The sequence below is a fragment of the Protopterus annectens genome, chromosome 9.part0, assembly GCF_019279795.1.
Source record: "Protopterus annectens isolate FY-2018-M chromosome 9.part0, PAN1.0, whole genome shotgun sequence".
Taxonomy (NCBI): domain Eukaryota; kingdom Metazoa; phylum Chordata; order Ceratodontiformes; family Protopteridae; genus Protopterus; species Protopterus annectens.
Window position 1 is genome coordinate 618,882,360 of NC_056743.1, and position 25,889 is coordinate 618,908,248.

The window sequence follows — 25,889 nt, forward strand, 5'->3', positions numbered from 1 at the left end:
CTCAGAGAGCTCCTCTATGTCTCTTTTCATGTAGTCCAGGGAGGTACATCTCAGGTCATTCACACCAGCATGGACAATGACTGAGTCATATTTGTACTTGCCTTGGAGTGACCTGAGTGCTTGTGTTATGTGGCGGATCCTAGCACCCGATAGGCAGCTCACCGTGACCTTCTCCTTGTTCAGTCTGGTGAGTGGGACGTCAGTGTGCTTGATGATAGAGTCACCTATTACAAGTGTATCAGGTGTGTTGTTTAGCCTTAAGGGCTGTGACTGTTCGGCACACTGGCTATGTGTTGCACGTGTTTTGTTTTGGGGTAGCGGTTGCTTGGGTGTCTGCTTTGGAGGTCTCTGCTGCTTAGGCAGATTTTTATTTAGAGCCTCCAAGTATGTTTTTGTGTGTTTATGTGTTTGGTTTGCTGTCGTGGTAGGTCTATGTGAGACTGGAATTGTAGTGAGTGTGGTTTCCTTCTCCTCCTGACTGGTTACACCAGTACTGAGTTGAGAGAGCTTAGCCTCCAGTTTGGCTATATGGTTGCATCTCTCACATGTGTTGGAATTTGTTGGGAGGAGGAGAGGGATGTCTGTGTACATTAGGCAGTTGTAACATTGCCTCAAGATTCCCAGGTTCACCAGCTGGACCGGAGAGGAGATTGACAACTGACCTTTGGACATGCTAGAATACTATTGGGAATTCCTTTATAATTGAAAAAAGGGCCAATGGGGAACAAGTTACTCAAGGGGAGTTTGTGAAGGTGTAGTGCTTTTAATTTTTTAGTGCTGACTTATATAATTGCTTTAGTGAGCAAGTGCTAGGCTTTAGCGTAGGAATAGGGTGTTTATTATGAGAACTAGATCAGTTCCAAGGCTCAAACCCAAATAAGCGATGCTGCTCGATGCCGTGCTATGCACAAAATCACGCAAAGCCGCGCTACAGCGGGTTTTATACAGGCGGACTTGAAAGAGCTAGAAATTGGCCCAAAACAGCCAACAGACTACCAGATTCCTGCGCTGGGAGCACTCCTCCAGGGACAGATAAGCTGCTCCAAGCTCCCCACTGCCACTGGTGAACAAAGAAGCCTCCCTCTATCCAAGAAAGGAAATGGCAACACAGGAACTTTCCAAAAGTCCAGAATACAGCAAAGCCTGTATTTGGACTACTCTAGGTCAGGAAAGATGGGAAACAAGGATAACTTTTTTTTTTTCTTTTTTGCAACAAACAGTAGGAAATTGCAATAAATATGTAACACAGGCTAGCGCACTTGAGTGTGTAGCCTCAACAAGTAAATGCAACAAACAGGACAAACTTTAAAAGTGCAGGTACAAAAACAACTTTAGACAGTTTAAAACAGTTCAAGAAGCAGAAATATTTGCAGTTTAGCTAGATCGGACAGTCGCCCAGGTAGTAGCAGGAAAAACACTTTTATCAGGTTAGCAGTCGCTCTTTTAGCCTCTCTGCTGCTAGCACCACTCTGCAGGACCACGAGGAGCTTGGCTGAGTAGTAACAAGCGCAAAAACCTCGCCAAAGCGGGTTTTATACAGGGGGATTTGAAAGAGCTAGAAATTGGCCCAAAATGGCCAATAGACTACCAGATTCTTGTGCTGGGAACACTCCTCCAGGGATAGATAGTCTGCTCTAAGCTCCCCACTGCCACTGGTGAACAAAGAAGCCTCCCTTAATCCAAGAAAGGAAATGGCAACACAGGAACTTTCCAAAAGTCCAGAATACAGCAAAGCCAGTATTTGGACTACTCTAGGTTAGGAAAGATGGGAAACAAGGATAATTTATTTGTTTTTTTTTTTTTTGCAACAAACAGCAGGAAAATGCAATAAATATTTAACACAGGCTAGCACACGTGAGTGTGTAAGCTATTATTAACATTATCTAATACAAAAGAGACATTAGAAAAATTAGATATTTTAATTGACACATTTTACAGGACTTCAGGACTCCATTTCAATAAATCAAAATCATAATGTTTGTTTTTAAATAAAAAAAAGAACTGCAGATGAAGGGGAAATCACATTATACATGAATCTATATTAAATATCTAGGAATTGAGTTATGCAAGGATAATAATGAATTAGTCTCAAAAAACTACAATAATATCATCAATACAATTAAAATCTCTGTGGAAAAGTGGAACAAAATAATATTAACATTTGAAGATATACTACAGTTAATAAAAATGGTTTTACTACATAAGATTCTATATATAGCTTTGGCAATACAACTGTTACCAGAAAGGAATATACTCAAAGAAATAAACTCATGCCTAATACATTTTTATGGTTTCCCAAAAGAAACAGAATAGCTTTAATACATCATATCAGACCATGGAAACAGGGAGGATTAAACTTTCCTGATATAGAAACATATATAAAAGCATCAATATCTAAAACAATCTCCGAATGGATAAGTCCAAATTATTCTGCAAATGTGAAAGAATTACTAACTGTAATATCAGTAAATGAATTTGATTTACAAATAAAATTTCAAATAACAGATAAAAAACAATTTGCCATGGCACATATTATGCATTAGTATGCAATATAACATAACTAAGCCCACTAAAACTCATATGATTAATTATTACATTGACTCATTTAGGAAAATTATTAATGCAAATATAGATTTAAAAATCTAGTTTGATGTTTTAACACCATTCATAGCTACAAAGAGCTATCCACATAAAATATACAGAGAAATAATTAATTCCAGGGAACAGAAATAATTTGTTGGTTTCAATGTATCACAGAACTAAAAGTTCTGGATATGTAAACAATAGAAACAACATACAGAATTCCCCAACATGATTGGCTAACTATACAAAGTATTCTGATGTATTTGCAAGATTTATGCAGAATAATTAGTAACACTTTATTTAAAGAAATACCTAAACTTATGAAATACCTATATGAAATCATATATAATGATTATGACATGGGAAATAGTATTTCAAAATTTTACAAGATATTGATAAATTATAAAACAACAGCCAAATCCTCATATTGGAATTATATAACAAAAGGGACACTCACTACACCTAACTGAAGAAATTTAATCAAATATTTTGTTATCAATACATACATCCTTTACACAATACTGGAAAGTTTTTAATTGGAAATGCTTGCACAGAGCATTCTTAACTCCAGATAGAATTATTAAAATTAATTCTTCCACAAAGGGAATATATTGGAGGTGTGAGCAAATACACCAATGTAGATTGGAATCACATTTTTTTTCAACTGTGTTAAAATTAAGCCATTTTGGAATGGTATTAAAAACTTTTTACAAGCTTTATTTAATGAATTGTTTAACTTATCTAAAGCTTTATATTATTAAATGTGTATGAAGGTCCTCATTTGAATGAGGCAAATATGTATCTAGTATGGACAATACTTGCAATCTCAAGGAAGTGTATAACAAGAAGATGGAATACAAACACAATACCAACTTTAGAAGACTTCTACACCCTCCTGAAGACCACAGCATTGTTGGAAATTAAAATTAAAGAATTAAAGATTCATCCTAAGCCATTTATTAACAATCCATGGAAAAAAGTCTTATCATTGTTTGACACTTTAAAATAACTGAACAGATACACTCTGACAACTGGATTGTTATACCTATAAAGTAATTGTATACATTGAGCTCTGTTATAGTGTCAGGCTGATATAAATAGTGTACATAGTTATTTAAGATGTTATATATAAATACTATGGAATTTATTCAACTGTATTTAAAAAATAAAAATTTTTTTGAGGGAAAAAAAGGATGTAATTGTAGAAACCCCTGGAAGTATCATTCAGCTGTAATTAGTTAAACAGATTAGCAACACTCCCCTTATACTCAGTTGCCTATCAGCTGCTCCAAGGTCACCTGTGTCTTGCTTTTTGAGCTACAAAAGATACAATTCTTTTTGACCTGGTAGTGTATCACACAAAGCCAGTGGCTCATCATATAAACACACACTCACACTAAGGATATGAATCTACACCAACAAATAAACAAGACTTGCTGGAGGACGTGTTCCTAACTCAATACATCAGTCTAAGGAATAAGTTACTAGTACAGGTCAAGCAAAGCACTGTTTTATCTGCCTTTAAGGCTAGTCTTAATAATTGCATGGTTACATACAAATTTACACCAGGATAATCATGTATGGCCTTGCCTGATAGGGGAGGTGAACTCCATTAAGTAAATTTATTTATTTACTCATTTATTTTCTTTTGTTTACCAGGAAAGTCCATCTGGAAACTGAAATGCCCATTTTCAGCAGAGCCCCTGGAAGAAAAGTTCCAAAACAAGGATAGAAATAGATTTCTGACAATTCAAAAGAAAAACTGTCAACAAACATTATTTATAAAGTATTTCAAATAAAATAGTCAACAAACATTATTTACTAAGTATGTCAGATCAATTGATTTATTATGACTAAAATCAAAAATACTATGTTAGTACAGTTGCATAGTATTTATAGTGGACAGAGTTAGGATAGAGAAGTAAGGTAGCGTTAATGTAAAGCGTGCCAGGAAATTTTGAGTGTGTCTACTTAAAGGTGTATTAGGCAAGTCATCTTATAGTTTCTGTGGTCTCTTGCCAAGTATTTTTCTTTTGTTCCTAAGCTGGTGGGTTAAAGCTGGGAGGTCAACTGTAAGATAGCATAGTAGTACCTCCAGGTGAAGCCTAATAGATAAGGGAAATGGCAGAAATAGAGATTGTGGATATACAAGCACTATATTCCAGGGATTTGGGGTTGATGGATAAGATAAAGTAGGTTTTACATGGGATAATACATTAATGCAAAGCAATGGGGACTGGTCCCTTTAATCTCAGACACATTGGGGTTTTAAGGTGTATGATGTCAGTATTTATCTCATACCTTTTGAAGGCCAAGAGATTGCCAGTATGGTAGAAGTCATTTGAGATAATACAGTGGAGTCTGGAATACTTTGTATGGCATGTTGTTGCCAAACAAGACAATGCCCAAGACCAGAGCAATTGGCTCTGAGGAAGGAGTTCAACATGAAGGCCATAATTGCCAGTGGAACTCCTTGTAAATGAAAAATCTGGAGTTTGCCTGACTGCAGAAATTCTGGTAAGAGACTTTTAATTATTTCATCAGAACAGCAGAGGAAGCCCTGGCAATGAGGTATACTGTGATGTAAAGACTATACTTGCATACCTGTGAACATTCTAAGGATTTTGTTAACTCTGACTTTCATATTCTGGGGAGAGATTTTTTTTTTTAAAGACTGTGCTTACTATGAGCTCATCAGTCTGTCTGAACTTAAAAGACTGTTTTCGGAGAAAAATGCAGAATGTACATGTGCTAAATTCTACTCTTATCACTGCACAAAGACTGAACTGATTTATTTTACGTCCAGTTTTCTCTTTTATTTACTGTGGATGGTTTGACTGCATTTTAACTAAGTTAGCCTGATTTGCATTTGTGCTATTCACTGAATTGTGGAAGAGAGGGTGTGTTCACTGACTGAAATTTCACACTGTGTGTACTTGGCATACACCAGCCGATAGCCATTCACATCAGCTGTCTTTCACTTTATGTGACATGGTATTTACAAAGCCGCCTGCACCAAACTCCGTTCATCTAATTGCCGCCTTCTCTCAGTGTCTGCAGTCCAACCCTAAGAGTGAATTAAATTAGTCACCCATATCTGGTGCCTAGCATCACATTCCAACTGCAGCCCCAGCCAACTGATAGCTATATGCACACAGTGTCACTGACATACACTACCACATGAGATTCCTACTCCTATACCTTATGGATGGAGAATTACTATAGTTACCTGCACCTGCCACCTTCCACCTGATATTTAACTACAACAAGTTGCCAGCAACATATCTAATGGGGAGGTATCACACCTACTGCCCTCTGCCATACCTTATGAGGGAATGGCTATAGCCACCTATACCTGGTGCTAACCAGCTGACAGCCACCTGCAGTTCGTGCCTACTGCCATACCTAATAGGGAGTTAACCGTAGACACCTGAACTGAAGACCTGTTGCCATAGCTCATGAGGGGAGTTACCATAGCCTCCCACAGCTGGTACCTGCTGCCATATTCACAATGGGTAATGTATAGCCAGCTGCATCCAGTACCTGATGATAAACCTAATGGGGACTTTTACCTTAGTCATGCACATTAGTGATCCACAGTCATGCCTGACTAAAGGGTATTATTATAGCATCCTGCACCCCAAACTTGATGTCATATGTAAAGGTAGACGTTAAAATTGTTAACCTTCACCTGCTTAATAGCATTATAACTAATGGTGGTGTATTACCATAGACAACTGCAACTGGCACATGGAATATACCGAATGAGGATATTAACATAGAAATTTCCTGTCTCAGGATGTAAAACTAAACTGGAAGAATTACCAAGATGGCATAATACCATTGGGGGGGATTACCACACCTACCCTCACCTGGCATCTACTGTCTTAGCTAATGGAGGGATTATTAAGGCCACCGACTAGTTACACATGAAAACATATCTAATGGTATCAGAATAGACACACACATGGACACATGGCACTATACTTAATGGGAGTGTTTACCATAACCACTTGAATCTAGCAGCAGCTGCTGCTGCGGTAGTTGATGGGGAGAATTACCATAGCCACCCACACCTGGTACGTGCTAATCTGCTATACATTGTGCAGAAGGATTATCTCAGGTTTTATTACCACAGTTCTTCAAGTACTCCAGTATTTCAGTATGTTCTTCTTGGATAGCTTTACCGACATAAAAAAAAAAATGACAGGAACAAAATACAATGCACCACCATTGCTACAGAGTAATTAAAAACTACTCCACTTTGAAGCTGCTACAGTCAATAATTAATATACCAAGTTATTTGGGAGGACACAGTGTTCCTTTTACATATATGTTCACCTAGTGACATAGACATGCTGCCTTAAAAAGATGGATAAAATTATATTTTGAGATGTAGAACAGTGATCCCTAAGGGGATAAACAAGGAACCTTCATGCAGACTTTTGATGAATGGTTAATTATAGTAAATAAATGTTATTTACATTTTACCATAGTCACCTGCTGCTGACAGCCAGTAGCATACCTAATGGGGTTTACCATACCCATAGCAGTCCAAACTTGGTAATTGTGACACCATAAATATTAAGAGTAATGCCCTGTCTAATGGTGGAATTATATTATCCATATCTTGCACCTACAAGCATACCTTTCATATTTTTGCCTTAGATTTATGGTCTGGTTCTCATAAAATCTATGGTTGTCTGGCAAATCACTGAAGATTAAGGTCAGTAAATAATGACACATTAAAGTTTCATATTTTATATCCTTCAGAAAGTATATGCTAACACAAAACATGTTATTCTAGCAACTGTCTATATTTATGAGAAATATTTAAAATCTGTCCCTATATTTGGACCTCTATCCTCCCATTACTTTAGGCTTTGTCCAGATTTCTTGCGCTAAGAGATTGAGAGGTATGTCTGCTAGTTTACATAATAAGAGGGTGTTACCATAGTCACCTAAACCAAACACCATCTGTCATACCTAGTGGGGAAGTAATGCCATGTCCATCTGAAGTTTATAACCACCAAAACTCAGAACTTGCTGTCATAACTAAAGGAGCTTTACCTAGCACATGGCATCATAGCTAGTAGGGAGTATTATCATAGCTACCCATACCTTTCACACACCATCATATCTAAAGGTGTGTTACCATACCCACCTGCATCTCGCAGATGGCATCAGTCCTAACTAAAGGATTACAACAGCCACTTTTACCTTGTGTATGGATTTATATTTAATGGGGGTTCTACCCTTGCTTCTGTGCATGGGAAACCCATCATACCCATTGGGGGGCATTTCCATAGCCATCCATACACCTGCTGAAATATGTAATTGAGTATTGTTACCATACCGTGCAGCACCTGGTGTAGGGTACCATACTTAATAGGGAGTTTACAGTAGCCACTCACAGTCATTGCCCCATGATATGGAATGCGGGATGTTGATATAACCACCTGCAAATGGCAAACAACATCATACTTTATGAAGGGATATCACCATAGCCACTCAGAACTGATGTGTCCAGTATAAGTAATGCATTAGTAGTGTTACTACAGCCACTCACACCTGGTGCATGGCATTATACTGAACAATGGAAACTACCACTGACACCCACACCAGGCACATAGCATTATATCTAATGATGAAGGGAATAATAGAGCTGCCAACTGCTGGTAACAACCATTATAACTGGTGGTGTAGTGGAATAACCAGCTGCATCCAATGTGCATGCAGTGTGCAGTACCATTCCCAATGGAGGTATTACTATTGCTATACAAGCCTAGCCATAACAATTCCCTGGATATTTCTTCCCACAATATTTACTTCACTAGGCCCCTGTCTAGCAGGGCGACTGACATGATCCCTGGGGTGAATTTCCTATCTCCCATCCAATCATCAAGGTTCCTTTTGAAGAGGGCCAAAGAGGTGCTCTGCTTGATATGTATGGGCAGTCTATTCCAGAGTATGGGGAGTCTCTGGGTCAGGAACCTATCCCTCCAGCATGTTTTGTTCATTGTGATGACAAGGTTTAGATCCCTGGAGTGCATGGCTCTGAGGGATTGGGATTTCTTTAAGTGGAGCATGTCCAACAGCTCAGGGTTTGACATGGCCTTGTATGTTAAGCAGAGATCACCTCTGAGTAGACGATATGCCACAGAGTATAGCTGGAGTTTTTTTTAGGCTGTCAGTATATGACATCTGCTTTAGGCCTGTGATTCTTTTAGTGAGGTATTTCTGTGGCCTTTCAAGCTGTTGCAGATGTCTTGTGAGGTACATACCAAATGGGGCATTATACTCTATAATGGGTCTAATGAGGGATGTGTACAGTGGGACAATGACCTCCTTTTTTTCTGGATGAAAAGCCCTTAGTGATGAGGTGTGCCACATAGAAGGATTTCCTGACTTTTGTGGCAATGTGGTTATTGAAAGTGAGACCACTGTCCACCTGTGTCCCTAAGTCTTTCATCACACTTTCAATGTTTAGTGTCCTGCCACCTATGTGGTAATTCATGGGTACATTTTTTTTTCCAAAGGGGATAACTATACATTTCTTGGCATTAAGCTTGAGCCCATGGCTCTGGCACCAGGCATCTGTTGCTGTAAGGCCCTTTTGTAGAATATCCACATAATTTGGGGATTCAATAATGGCTCCCAGTTTGCAGTCATCTGCAAATTTTGTTAGCCAGAGTCCCTTAGTGTTGGCCTGTACTTCAGAGAAGTAGATGCCAAACAAAAGTGGTCCCAGGACTGAACCCTGAGGCACTCCACTTGTCACTTGTCTGGAGCTGGATTTGGAGTCGGCTACTTTTACTGTCTGCATTCATGAAGGACTGATCTTGTCTCCAGAACCTGATTGACTTCTTTGAATCAGTCTCCAAAGCCGTGGACGAGGGTAGGACAATCCACACAGCCTATCTGGACCTCGCCAAGGCCTTTGACACCACCCCCCCCTCTGGAATCATCGATAAACTTACTAAGCTGGGTATTAATCCCTACATCACTCGATGGGTTGCCAACTGGCTTACTGACAGAACCCACACTGTAAAAGTAGCCGACTCCAAATCCATCTCTAGACACGTGACAAGTGGAGCACCTCAGGGTTCAGTCCTGGGACCGCTCTTGTTTGGCATCTACTTTTCTGAAGTACAGGTCAACACTAAGGGACTCTGGCTAACAAAGTTCGTAGATGACTGCAAACCGGGAGCCATTACTGAATCCCCAAATGATGTGGATACTCTACAAAAGGGCCTTACAGAAACAGATGCTTGGTGCCAGAGCCATGGGCTCAAGCTCAATGCTAAGAAATGTATAGTTATCCCCTTTGGGAAAAAACATGTACCAGTGAATTACTACATAGGTGGCAGTACACTAAACACCGAAAGTGGGATAAGAGACTTAGGGACACAGGTGGACAGTGGTCTCACCTTTGATAACCACATCGCCACAACAGTCAGAAAATCCTTCTATGTGGCACACCACATCACTAAAGGCTTTTTATCCAGGCAAAAAGAGGTCATTGTCCCACTGAACTCATCCCTCATTAGACCCATTATAGAATACAACACCCCGTTTGGTATGTACCTCTCAAGACATCTGCAGCAACTGGAAAAGCCGCAGAAATACCTTACTAAAAGAATCACAGGCCTAAAGCAGATGCCCTATGCTGACCACCTTAAAATACTCCAGCTGTACTTTGTCACATATTGTCTACTCAGTGGCGATCTCTGCTTCACATACAAGGCCATGTTAAACCCAGAGCTGTTGGACATGCTACACTTAAAGAAATCCCAATCCCTCAGAGCCACACGCTCCAGGGATCTAAACCTTGTCATCACAATAAACAAAACATGCTGGAAGGAATAGGTTCCTGACCCAGAGACTCCCCAGACTCTGGAATAGACTGCCCATACATATCAAGCAGAGAGCCTCTTTGGCCCTCTTCAAAAGGAACCTTGACGATTGGATGGGAGAAAGGAAATTCACCCTGGGGATCATGTCAGTCGCCCTGCTAGACAGGGGTCCAGGGAAGTAAATAGTGTGGGAAGAAATAGCCAGGGAATTGTTATGGCTAGGCTTGTATAGGCCCTAGGGCCAATAGCCTAGTACCAACCTATGAACCTATAAATACTAGGGGGTGAATTATTATAGCCAACTACACCCTCACATGACATATGCTGCCTAACAGGAGACTAACCAACCACACATAGTGCACTCTGCCACCCTTAAAGAGGGGCATTACCATTTCCAGCAGTACCCTTTGCCTGCTGCTATATAGGTACTACCATAGCCATCAGCAACTGCAGTATGGAAACATACCTAAAGGCAAGGCTTTAATAAAGTCACATGCACCTGACATCCAACATAGTACATAATGGAGGGTATTGCTATGGCCTCCCACATGTAGTACAGACATTATATCTAATGTGGGTCATTTACCATAGTCACTGACACCAAATACATTGCACCAGTCTCTAAAGTGAAACATTGAAATAGTCAGCCACAGCATGCACCTGCTGCCAAACCATATGGGACAGTGTTAGCATAGCCAGCCAAAACTGGCACACACTACCAAATCTAATGTGGTCATTACCACACCAAGCCATACCCAGTTCCTGCTTCTAATGGAGGGATAGCCATAGCCACCAGCACCTGCCAGCATACCTGACAGAATATATTACCATGACTATCTACAACTAGTACATGGCACCATACCTAATGGGGATATTTCCAGAGCTAGCTGCAACTGGCTTACCATGCCATACTTAACGTGGGATGTTAATACAGCCAGCTGTATCTGACACTTATGTTGTTACTTAGTAATGGGTTATTAGAATAGGCACTCACACTGTAAAACTGCATAATACTGAACTGGTGTCAGTACCGTAGCTACCCACATCTTTTGCCTGCTGTCATACCTTGCTGAGGGTATGACCATATAGATGTTGGCTTCCAGCACCTGATGCCGTAGTTAATGGTTGCATTACCACATTCTCCCACCTGATACATAATACCATAATTAATGGGGGTATATTGCTATAGCCACCCAGATTCAGTGTGTGTCCCTATACCTAATGAGGAAGTAATATCACACAATACAACAATTATAAGCTTTCAGATATCTTGGGGGTACACATTTCAGAAAGCAAATGGGAAAAACAGTATAGAAAAGCACTCTGAATAGCTTTTCCTTCTTGACTTATTCTGTAGCAGTGGTGGAAAGTACCAAGTATTGACTAGTTTCATGGTTAGATAATAGGTTAAGGCATTATACAACACACAGATTGAAGCAGTTTCTTTTTATTAATTTAACATGGGACATCATCATTAGAAGATAAATTTGACATGTTCATTTATTAGTGTACTGCTGCGCATGCACAGGTTGCCATTGTCTTTCATAATTAATGTCATGTGAAAATTTTAGAGTACCTCTAAAAATATGCTTACTTATAACAAAGGACAAATGCAGCTTCTTGAAGGTTTTCCATATAGATATTTCTTTTTGCATGCCTGTTCAAAGTGCAATGTATGCTTTCTTCCTGCAGATGGTGATAAAGACTCTTAGAACTTATTTCTCAAATGAATGGTTTGAACTTAACTTTCTTACTCAAATCAGGTTTCTATCAGCTTTTTAAAGGGAATATCCAAAATCCAAAAAACATTTTTTATCAGAAAGCTTGTTATCTAATTCTCCCCTCTATTTTTAGTAAATACCTTATCACATGATAAAGAATAGCCTGGTTTTCTTTCTTCTAAATATCTAAAAAAGTGCAATGTATTTCTCACTGTTGACATAATTCACTAAGATGTTTTAACAATTGATTTCCTGTTTTTTCCTTCTAATAAGAACCATATTTGTATGTTACTAAACTAATTACGTTCTCCATCTTACAGTTTATAAAGCGCCTTGCATGAAATTTCTGTGGTCTAAAGTTTACTGTACGTGATTTTGTTTACTATATTCACATACTGCCCACGTGAAAAACACTCCCTTAATGTGGGCCTTTTTATGACTGACACATATACTGTGGTGAAAGACCAACATGCCCCCTACTGACTTTGTGTTTACTATACTATAACTAAACAAACTGTCTTCACTTATAACCTGTTTCAAAGACTTACTAGAATGTAAAATATGTTTGCATTTTGTTATAAAATCCTTCACAATGTGCATAGCTGAGGGCAGGTAGTAACAAATCTTTTTATACCTGAACTTAATTTTCCATCAGTTTCCATTTGCTTAAGGGATCCCCTCCATTAGGTCTTTTGTTTGTTTAAACAGGTCATAAAACTTTATTTATGTATTTCTATGCCCTGTTTATGCCCTGTTTAGCCATATCCCCTGTTGAACAAATTCATCTAATTATTGACTACATATTTAAAATGTAATTATTTTTATGAATTAATAGCTATTTTTTTTAAATGTCACCTGGGCATATTCTAGGCAATATGTTTCAAGTGGAACCTTGCCACAAACTTCAGTTGGCTTCCTCTGCAAATTTACGACCATGCCACCTGATTCTGAAATAAGAAGACAAAACATCTTGGTTTGTTAGAACCTCTGGACTGATGTCTGCTTCAAAACTGAAATTTGAATGACATTTGTTATAATTAACAAGGCCATCCCACTTTGTGGCAGTTCCTTTCCATATAATTAATATAACATCCAGGTACTAATGCCAAATGACATCCAAGTACCGATGTTAAAAGTTTAGATGAACCAAAATTTCAACTATTTATCACAAAAAAGAGCTTCCTCTTCCACAAGACTGCCACCAGATCAGCACAAGTGGGTTTAACTGTTGCCCTCATTGATATGTCTATTATTTGACAAACCAAGCTGTCATGTGTGAGCTGTTTGCGGCACATTATGCTGTTCCTAATGTGTGATAATTCCATAGACATATACAGCTGACTCACAATGCCATACATAGCAGGGGTTATTATCATAGCCAGTCGCAACGTACACATGTTGACATACCTAATGGGATTTATGATCAAAGCCATACATATTCTGTTCCTAGCAACATACCAGATGGGTGCTACTACCATAGCCATATGCACCTTCCACCTGATGCCATACATGGCACACACACGTATGCTGCATGGTGCCATATTTAATGTGGGAACATTAGCATAAATAGCCAGTCTTAACATGTACCATCATACGTAAAGGTGGGTATTGCCATAGCCACCTGCATCCAGCTCCTGCTGTCACATCTACTGTAGGAAACACCACAGCCATCAACATCTGGTTCCCGGAGACAAACCTAATGGGGGTACTGCCTTAGCCACCAACAACCAGCACTCACTACCACGTGAAGTTGGGGGTATTACAATAGCCAGCTAAACTCATCACTTATAGGTTCATAGGTGTGTACTAGGCTAATGATCATGGAGCCTTTACAAGCCTAGCCCATAGAATTACCCTGGCATCATACCACCCAACCTTAGTTCCCAGTGCCTCTGTTGAGTAGAGCCACTGGAGTGATCCCTGGGGTGAATTTTCTATTTCCCATCCACTCATCAATATTTCTCTTGAAGAGGGCCAGTGAGGTGCTCTGTTTGACATGTATGGGAAGTCTATTTCATAGCATGGGCAGTCTCTGGGTTATGAACCTGTCCCTCCAGCACGTTCTGTTGATTGTGGTAATGAGGTTGAGGTCTCTGGAGCGTGTGGTGTGGAGGGATTGGGAATTCTTTAGATGTAGCATTTCTAACACAGCTGGGTCAGACGTAGCTTTGTAAGTCAAGCAGAGATTGCCTCTAAGTAGGTGATATGAGACAGGGAATAGTTGGAGTTTTTTGAGTCTGTCCATATAAGACAAGTGTTTAAGGCCAAGGATCCTGTTTGTGAGGTACTTTTGCAGCCTCTCCAGTTGTTGCAGGTGTCTAGTGAGGTACATGCCAAATGGGGCATTGTACTCTATGATTGGCCTGATGAAGGAAGAGTAGAGGGATACAATGACCTCTTTCTTCCTGGATGCAAAACCCTTAGTAATGAGATGTGCTGCATAGAAGGACCTTCTGACTACAGTGGCAATGTGGTGGTCAAAAGAGAGATTGCTGTCAACCTGTATTCCCAGATCTCTTATAACACCTTCTGTGTTCAGTGGACTACCATCGATGTGGTAATTCATGGGAACTGGATTTTTCCCAAAGGGGATGACGACACATTTTTTGGCTTTAAGCTTAAGGCCATGGTTCTGACACCAGTCCTTGGTCTCAGTGAGGCCTTTCTGTAGGATGTCAACATCACTTGGGGAGTTAATAATAGCTCCCAACTTGCAATCGTCTGCAAACATTGTCAGCCAGAGTTCCTTCATGTTGGCCTGGACTTCAGAGAAGTAGATACCACACAGGAGAGCACCCAGGACCGAACCCTGTGGAACTCCACTCGTGACTGGTCAGCAGTCTGACTTGGAGTCAGCTACTTTCACACTGTGGGTTCTATCTGTGAGCTAGTTTGCAACCCACCTAGTGATATAGGGGTTGATGCCTAGCTTAGTGAGTTTTTCTATGTTTTCATACCTACTGGTGTATCATCATAGCCAGCTGCAGTTGGCATGTGATGTCATACCTAATACTGACACCCAGGACTGATTCCTAATATCATGTGGAGGGTATTACTATAGCCACCAGAACAAGGCAGCTGCTCTCATACCTGACAACATCTACTGGACATACATGGAGTAACTAAATGGTTACCTGCACCCAGCACATGCCATTGTACTTGATGGAGGAATTACCATATCTAGTTTTAGATGATGTATATTGCCCTTCTAATGGGGGATATTGCCATAGCAACCCAAACATGACACATGGCCTCATATCTTATGAAGGTCATTACACTGGCTGTCTGCACCTGGCATCTACTGTCTTAACTAATTGCAATAATATCATAGGAATTTGCATCCAGAAGCTCTGGCATACCCATTAGTAGGTATTACCATGCCTATTCATATGTTGCAGATGGTGGCTACTGCTCTTCTAATAGAGGAATTATCATAATCACCTGCTATTGATACCCATAACCATACCTAATGGAGTATTAACGTAGCCATCCACACCCCGTACTCAGCATCAAATTTAATTTAGAATATTACTATTGCCAACTGTACTTGCTGCCAGTTGTCATACTTAATGTGGGTTATTACGTCACTACCCACACCTGATTCCCACAGTCATACCTAATTGGGGATGTTATTATTGCCACCTGCACATAATGCCAGCCACCATACCTAATGATGGGTTTTGCAGTAGACAACTACAGTCTGACATTCCTAATGAGGAATTGCTGTTGTCACTTGCACACTCCTTCCACTGCATCTATAATATGGGCATTAATACAGCAACCTACAAATGGTACCTGCCATCCTATGTAATAACAGGTATTACCATTGCTAACCACAGCCAGTGCCCATGGCCATACTTCATTGTCAGCTGAACACAGTCCACATCACTATACCATAGCAATGCACACCAGTTCCAACCACCAGTAACTAATGGTTGGTATTACCAAATGATGGTGTATTACTGTACTCAGCCATATTGGGTACCCCCTGCTATACCTAATTGGGGTGTTACCATAACCACTAGCAAATGGCACCTGATAGACAATAGCTCCTTCGACCTGCTGCTCACATCACGTCTAATGCGATTATTACTATGGTCACTCAGACTCACTGCCAGTCATCATGCCTAATGGGGATTTACTATAGTCAGGCGTACCCATTGCCTGCCAGCAGATAGCCACCGGCACCAACTACCACCTTCATAAACAGCCACACCTGGTGTCTGCTGTCATACTGAACAGGGGTTAATTATCATAGCTACTTGCACCTGGTGTCTATATCCATGCCTAATGAGGGTATTACCATAACCACATGCATCCACCACCTGTCAATCGATATCCATCCACATTGTCTGCTTGCCACCATACTTTATGGGGATATTAGTATACCAGTCTACACTCAGTGGCTGCTGCCATGCCTACTGAAGGGGTATTACAATAGCCCCCAGCATATGGTGCCCACTGCCATAAGTAATAGTGTGACATTTCATAGGCATCTGAACAAGGGGACTGCTACCACATCTAATGAGGTATTAAGGTCACATGATCATAAAGTCATACATGGATTCACAGACCAAAGTGGCCAGTAGAGAGTCTGTATCCAATTGTTAATAAAGTGTATTTCAACCTCTCATAATACTCATCTAATTTGTTCTGAAATATGGCAAGGAAGGTAGTTCATTGAATCAACATGGATAGTGAATTCCATATCTTAGCTGATGTTACATAAAGTGGTCTGTTTTCAACCAATTGCTGGAACTACACATAAAGCACCAATGTGTTGTCTTAGGTATTCAGGATGTAACTTAAGACAATCTGATTAAGATTGTCTTCTATAAATGCATCATCATTATTGGCCTTATAAACATTTATAAGGTTTGCTCACAATAGCCCAGAGCTCACTGAGTATAACTATAGGGCTTATAGACTGTGAACATTACCGTAGTCACCTACACCTGTCATCCAACAATTGATAGCCAGCCATATCTAACACAAAATTTCAAGCTTCGTGGGGTATTACCGTAGTCACTAGCACCAGGTGTCTGCCACCATTCCTAATAAGAGACACTGGATTAGACATACACACCCAGCACCCCATCTTATAGCCATCCTTACCTAATGCCTGTGACCATACCTAATAGGGGTATTATGAAGCACTGTAGCATTGGAGGTTGGCACCCCAGGAAATATTCCCACTTGGTTCCCTCTGCCACCTGTTAGCAATGACAGCTTCTAGACTATCACGCTGTTGTAAGGCAGTAATCTAATACCTTTGACTGAAAATAACCTTTTGACAGTTTACATACTGTCATTAAAAGTGATGCTGTAAGTTGACATTGGGATAAGCTGCTCCTTCTGCCCCACCTTTGCTCAGGTTTAGCATTACCATGGTCCCTGTATGTGTTGTCCATCATTATTCCCGACATGGAGGTGTTAACATACTCTCCTGTGTCCACCACTGTCCAGGCAGTAGTCATCATTACCCTAGGCATAAACATCTAGTGTTGGCCTTTACACTGAATGAAGGAGTATTATCCTATCCAACCACACTAAGCATCTGTCATCAGAGGGCCACCCACACCCACTGTCTGCAAATATATCTAAAAGGGTCTATTACCATGTAACCTGCATGTTGTGCGTGATATCATAACTAATGGAGGGAATTACCACAGCTACCTGCACTCAGCACCTGCCACCTAATAGCCACCCCCAGCTGCAATACTTAATTGGTGCTTAAACCATATAGACCTGCACCCCATGCCTAATACTATAACTAATGGGAAGAACTCTGTTAGCCACCCACAGATGTTCCCTGCCTCTATACTTAATAGTGGTATAATAACGTAATGAGCCATACTCATTGCCCGCAGTATACCTAATGGGTAGCTATTACCATAGTCACCCAGATCTTGTGCTCCCCCAGCATAACTAATGAGGAAATTAGTGTAGACACCAACACTTGGCACCTGCCAGTGTATAGCCACTCTCATCCAATACCTGCTGCCGTACTTAATATGTGAAGTAACCATACCCACCAAACCCAATGACCGTGTAACTAACTGGGGTGTTCTCATGGCCACTCACAGCCAGTGGTTGCTGCCACCCCTATTAAAGTAGTATAACAATAGTGATCCAAACCTGGTGCCCACCATTTAACTGACGGTTGGTATTACTACAGCAATTTACACCCAGTAGATGCTGAAATGCTTACTAGGAGGTATTACAATAGCCCCTGATACCCAATGCCTGCCACACTATCTAATCTGTTACCATTTCCAACCACTATGAGTGCCTGCCCTACATCTAATTGGAGTGTTACCATAGTCACCCATACCCAGTGCCCTCTAACATAGTTAGTGATGGGCATAGCCATAAGGACCACTGCTTGGTGCTACATTTACTGGTATGTTACCATAATTATTTACAACTAGTGCCTGCCACTATACCAAATGAGGGGAATTAACAGCTATCTGCACTCAACTACCACTGATGTCTCCACTGGGGGTATTACTACACTCTCTTGGATTTGGCCACTGCACTATACATAATGGGTGGCATTATTATAGCTACCTACAGCTGATACCTGGTGCCATACCTGAATAAGCCCATAACCATAGCCATTGGTAATTAGTGCATATTTCCCACACATAATGGGGTAAAAGGATCCCATACCCTGCATTCACCATCTGATTGCCACCTACACCAACTGCCCACTGCCATACTTAATGATGTTTACTAGACACCGGTTCCCACTCCACTCCTCTCCTCCATTCCTAATGGGAACATTGCAGTACCCATCCCAAATAAACACCTTCTAGCCCAAACCACCCACAGCATATGTCTATGGCTGTACCTAATGGGGTATTGCCATAGTCAAACACCTGCTGCCCAGTACCATACTTGATGGGAGTATTATGCATCCACCATACTTAAATAGGACTATTACCACACTTAACCACACTTGGTACTAGCTACCATCCCTAATTGGGGGGAATTACCATAGTCACATGCACTCAGTCCTGGCTGTCATACCTAATAGTGCTTAAACACTTGGTACCTGCCAGTGAATAACCCCCTCGCCCAACGTTCACCATCATACTTAGTGGGTGGTATTACCATTGCCACTCACAGTAAGTGCCCACCACCATTCTTAATATGCATGCTACCATAACCAGCTGCACCTCACCTAGTGCCTGCCACCATACCCAATGGGGTTTTAAGCACAGCCTCCCACACCTGTTGTCCACCATTTTACTTAATGGGGATAATTACACAGGCACCCACAAGGGATACTTAATAGGTGTAGTACTACAATATCCACCCCACAGCCATAGCTCTCTGACAGACCTAAAGGGGGTGTTGCCAAAGTCATTTGCACCCTGAATCTAATAGTCAACTGCTATACAACTATTATCCACCACCCTACCGAATAGAGGGTTTTACCATAGCCTCCCACACTTGAAACTTGCAAGATTATAGCCAGCCACTTCTGCTGTCATAGTTTCTTGGGGTTATTTGAGTGGACATCCAATTCAGGGTCTATCATAATAAATACAGGAAAGTATTAACATATGTTCGTGCACCTAGCATACACCATCTGATAATGACCCATATCCAGTTCCCACCACCATAACTAATGGAAGCATTACCATAGCCACCTGCATTAGGTGCCTGCTACCACATCTAATGGGGTATCACTATAGCCACCCACACCAGTGCTGTGCTCATCATTATAATTAATATGAAGATATTACTCTAATCACTTGCACTGGTTGTTCACCACTATACCTAATAGCGATATTACTACAGCCAAGCACAGGAAGCAGCTCCCAGCTGATAGCCACCCTCATTTAGTACATACTGCCATAACTACCAGGGCATTACCATTGCCATTCACATCAGGTGTCCAGTGCCATACCTAATGGGGTATTAGAATAACCATTCATACCTGATAGCCACTGCATTTTTAAAAGGGAGTATTGACATGGTCACCTACATTGTGTGCTTACTGCCTCACTTTCTGCTTCACTTTGGGACTATTACTATAGCTTTCTGCATACGGTGCCTGCTGTCATATCAAATGAGGAATATTATCACAGCCTGAGACACCAGGTGATTGCTGGCATGCCTAATGGGCATATTGCCGTAAGCAACTGCATCCAGTGTCCACCAGCAGAGAGACAACCATAACTGATACCATCAAATATAGTCAATGGAGGTATTAACATACTCAGCTACACCCTCTGCCTGTAGGACAATAATGACTTTCATCCTTTGCCTGATGCCATAGCTAATAGGACTATAATCACTGCCACTTATACACATGCCCTCAGCCATATCTAATGGGGTGTATTACCATAGCCGCACACTACTGGAGCTTGTTACTATAACTAATGAGAGGATATTTCCCTGGTAGCCTCACCTAGTGTCTGCTACATTATCTGCCCAGACCTGGTGCTTCCTGCCATACCTAAGGGGAGTATTACTGTGACATTTTGTCCTCTAGTGTTTGCCACCAAATAGGAGGTATTGCCATACACACCTGAACCTGGCATCCACCTACTGACAACAGCCCATAACTTATGCTTACCACTGTACCAAATGGTGCATTTAGGCTTCTATACAAGGTTCCATTGTTGCCTGAAGGGGTATTACCATAACTGTCCACAACCATTGCCCACTGTCATGCTTAACTGGAGTATTGCTATAGTCAGCATCAGCCAGTGAAAGCTGACAAACCTTATATAGGTTTTATTATAGTCACCCACACCATGCATCCTCTAGTAGATAGGCAGTCTCACCCAGTGCCCAAAGCCATACATAATGGGGTAGAATCATAGTCATCCACATCCAGTGCCCATTGCTATTTCTAATGAGGGTATTAGCATAGTCACATACTCTTGGTGTACACTGTCATGTGTAAAGGAGTATTTGCCTTGTCCTGGTGCCTTCCAGCTGATACCTATTACACTCGGTGCCTACAGTCAAACCTAAAAATAAAGGAGATTAGGGTAGCCAGCATAACTACTGGGGGTGTTACCATAATAACTCTCTTCTGGAGCCTGACAGAAGATGGTTGTGCTACCAGAGTAACTGTCATCTGAAGCCTGCCAGTAGATAGCCAATTGTACCACTTGTCTGCAGTGTTGTTTAATGGAGGCATAAATATAGCTATATGCAATAGGTTTCCACTTATTTTCCTAATGTTGTATTACCATAGCCACCCACACCTGGCACCCAGCAGCGGATATTTATCCACCCCCTGTACCCACTGGCATACTAAATAGGGACTGGAACATAGCCAGCTACATCTAGTGCCTGCTGCCATAGCTAAAGTGAGACGTACCTCAGCCTGATTTGCCTGCTGCTTACTACCATAGCTAAAGGACAAATACTTACAGACACTACATGTGGTGCTCACCAGATGATATGCTTCCACACCTTATCCAATGGAGATTATTACTATAGCCAGGCATACCTGGTAAACACAAGTTGGTAGATGCCTTCACCCCATGTCTACCGCCATACCTTCTGAGGATAATACTATTACAACCCATGGTCACTGCCCCCTTCATGCCTAAATGTAGTATTACCATTACCACAAACATCTAGTTCCTGCTAGAGCATTTGATGGAGAGAGTAACATATCCACCCATGTGTAGTGCCTGTCAAGTGACAGTTCTTACACTTTGTTCTCAGTGGCATTCCTAATGGGGGAACTTGGTTCTTAGTGCCATCCTTAAGGGGGTAACTACCTTAGATACCCACACCCTGTGACCACTGCTAAACCTTATGTGTGTGTATTACCACAGCCAACTACATTTTGGCCCTTTACTGATAGTTACCCACACCAGGGAGTTACTGCCATACCTAATGGGTGTATTACTATTTCTACCAACTCTTGTCAGGTAACCATTTCAAATGTCAGGACCTGCTACAGCGAGTCCCACAGACTGAATGGTTGAAAGAATGGACTTACATATTCTAAGTCCAAGATGCCATTTCTCAAAATATCCCCATTTCTCTGAGATATGATGATCTCATAGTTGGTATATATGTTTGGGGGTGGGGGGGCTTTCCCCCCACATGAGGGTGGTGCAGGGGGGCTTGCCCCCTCTCAAAACGAAGTTTTGAGGAGAAGAGAAATTCTCGAGATTCACTCTTCTCCTGTATTTTCAGTCTTCTTTTTTGGCTTTTCAGCACCTATCACTTTAGGTGCCAACATTTCAATAGGGAGCCCTCTTGTCATGACCACCGTATAGCAACCTAGACCTGTAGTCCTCTATCATACCAAATTTGGGTATTACAATCCATACACTTATCCTGTCCTGGTCACCATTGGTAGTATTACCTGAGATCCACATGCATATGGCCCAGGTGGCCAACAGCCCTCTGACCAGAAACCTTCCACTATACCTAGCAGAGGTATTGCCATAGCCATCCAGTCCTAATGGCTGTTAGATGACCATCACATATACCCAGTTTCCCCACAATACCTTATGGAGAATATTGTATAACCACTTAAACCTGCCTCCCTACAGCCAGTAGTCATGTATGCCCAGTGCCCACAGTTAAACTTAGAGTGGGTATTACCATTTCCACCCACACCAAGTGTCTCCTTAATGAATTTTTACAATAATCATTACCATCCATTGATGAACAGCCAATAGCTACTCAGACAGAATACCTGCTGCCATAGCTAGTAAGGTGGCATTATTATGGCCACCTATGGTGGGTACCTGCCACCATTCTTAGTAGGGATTATTAACACAGCCATCAATAACTTGTGCCTGCTTCTATATCTAATGGGGGATATTACCAATACCACCAGCACACAGCATATGTCAGCTGATACCTCCACCTGATTCCCACTGCCATACCTCAGGCTGATTTTACCACAGTCACCAGTACCTGGTGCTCACTGCCATAATTAATGGGGGTATTATCATATCATCTACACTAGCCCCTACCAACCAGTAGACACCCACATTCAATGCACATTGTCATACCTAGCAGGGGTATTAAAATAAGTACCAGCAACTGGTACCCAGGCAATATCCACCCATACTTGATGACTGCTATCATTCTGTATGGCAGTGTTTCCAGAACCAACCACACTCATTGCCTCCACCATATCTAATAGGCAGTATAAAGATAGTCACCAAACCTCTCAACTGTGCAGATTTGTACAGAATGTTCAGCTTTTTGTCTCATATTTGTTTTTTTCCTCATAAAATTGTGGTTTTCTGGCAATTCATTGACGACTGAAGTCACTAAAAATGGCATACATTTGAGTTTCTGATTTCATATCCTACAGAAAATACATGTTAATGCAAAACATGTGGTTTTAGAAACATTCTAAGTTTATAAGAGTAATATTTAAAATGTGCCCATAATTTTGGACCTTTGTACCCCTATTATTTTGGCTTTGTCCAAGTTTGTTTCACTTAGAGGTTAAGATGTATGGTATTCATCAGGCACAGCACTGTCATGCAATATCTAGCATCACCTAATGCCTTGTGCTATACTTAAATGAGGGATATCACTATAGCTAGCATTACCCAATGTCGGTCACCAGACTTAATAGGAGTTATTATCATAGCCATTCACACCCATTAATAGCTATACACACCCATTGTTCACTGTTTACTTAAAATAGAGGGATTAACATAGTCTCTGTCTGTCTGTCTGTCTCTCTCTCTCTCTCTCTCTCACACACACACACACACACACACACACACACACACACACACACACACACACACACACACACAGATGGCACTTGCTTGCCTTCTGCCATATCCAGTTGTGTATATTAAAATAACCATCTACATCCTCTATCCAGCACCATACTTAAACGGGTACTACCACAGCCACACCCACCTGCTGTCCACCACCATTCCTAACAGGGATTTTGCCACAGCACATTCACATTTGATATTAGCCTCCAAACTTATGGGGTTAATATCACTGCCACTTGCATCTAGTGACAGCCAGTTGACATACACCAAGTACTGCTTTCCTTCATGCCCATCACCATACTGAATGGGAGATATTATCACAACAACTCACTCCTGCTGCCCTCTTATACCTCTTAGGGTATTATCATGGGTAACCTCATCCTGTTTCCTCTGTGTCTGTTGCTATACCTAATGGGGTCATTAACATAGTAACCTGCACCCAGTGTCTCTAGGTATCTTAGTTAGTGGTATTAACATAGTCACAAGCATCTGGTGATCATTTCCATTCTTAAAAAAGAATTATTACAGCCACCCACACATACTTCCCACCGCTATCCCTAGTACTACCTTAGCAATCCACTCCCAGTGCATGATGCCATACCTAATGGGGAATTACATAACTACCAACATCTGGTGCCAGTTACCCAAAACAGTGGAAAGTACTACTATAGACATGGATACCTGGTGCCTGCTTCCATGCCTAAAAGAGTTCAGTATCACTGTCACACCCACCCAGTACTCATCATCCTTCCTAAGAGGAAATATTACCATGACCACCTACATTCAGATCCTGCCGGCAGCTGATATCTCTTCTGGTGTCCACTACTTTAATCAGTGGGGGATTTTACCTTTTACATCCAATGCCAGCCTCAAGACTAATGAGGACAATACCACAGCCACTAATAGCCAATGTCTGTCATATTCATAACAAGGACTATAAGCATAAAAATATGTGCCAGGTCTCCCCAACCATGCTTAATGAAAGTGTATTACCATTACTAACGATAGTTGGTGGTCTCTGCCACACCAAATTAACTGTATTACTATAATAATCCATATCTGATGCTTACCAGTGTTCCAGTGGGGCATTACTATAGCAGCCCTCACCCATGGAAGATATTGCCATGGTCAGTCACACCCAGTACTCATCAACTAAAAAGCTGCTGTACCCAGAAGTCATCTCAATACCTTTCAGATGTATTACCATAGTCACCAACATCCAGCGTCCACTACAAATGCCAAGTGGAGTATAACCATAGGTTCCACACCTGTTGCCCAATGCCGTATCTAATGCTGGCTTTAGAGTTACCACCTGACATATGTTAGACAGCCACAGCAAGTATACTCCACTGGACATAATGAGGGTGTGGCCATAGCCACCTACACCTGACAACTACTGCTTAACATAATGGGGCTATTACAATTGTCACCTTCATTCAGTACTTGCTGTCATAACCACCCAAATCTGATGCCTGTTACTGACTGCCAGCTGATAACCATCCTTTGCATAACCCTTACCATCTGATAGCCACCCATACTTGCTGACCAATGCCGCATCTCATGGAGCATATTACCATGGCCAATTCAACCCCATTGCCCACTGCCTAAATAATGGTGTTTTTAAATATTCGCCCACACCCAGTGCTTGCTGATATACTTGACAAGGCATTACCATAACCACCTGCATCCTGTGCCTCTAGCTTAGAGCCATTCACACCCACTGCCCACTACCATACTCAATGGTGGCATTACCAAAGCTAGACATACCCACAATTTATCACTTCTTCACCTCCTGCAGCAAGAATCCATCTCTATATTTAATGTGCATATTATCATACCCACCCAAAGTTGGCACCCATTTCCATGCATAATACAGGGTATTATCACAGCCTGTTGCACTCAGTGCCTTACAGTAGATAACCATCCACAAACAGCAATTGCCACTTTATCCACCTGCAGCTCCTGCCCTCTGCTATTTGTAATGGGGT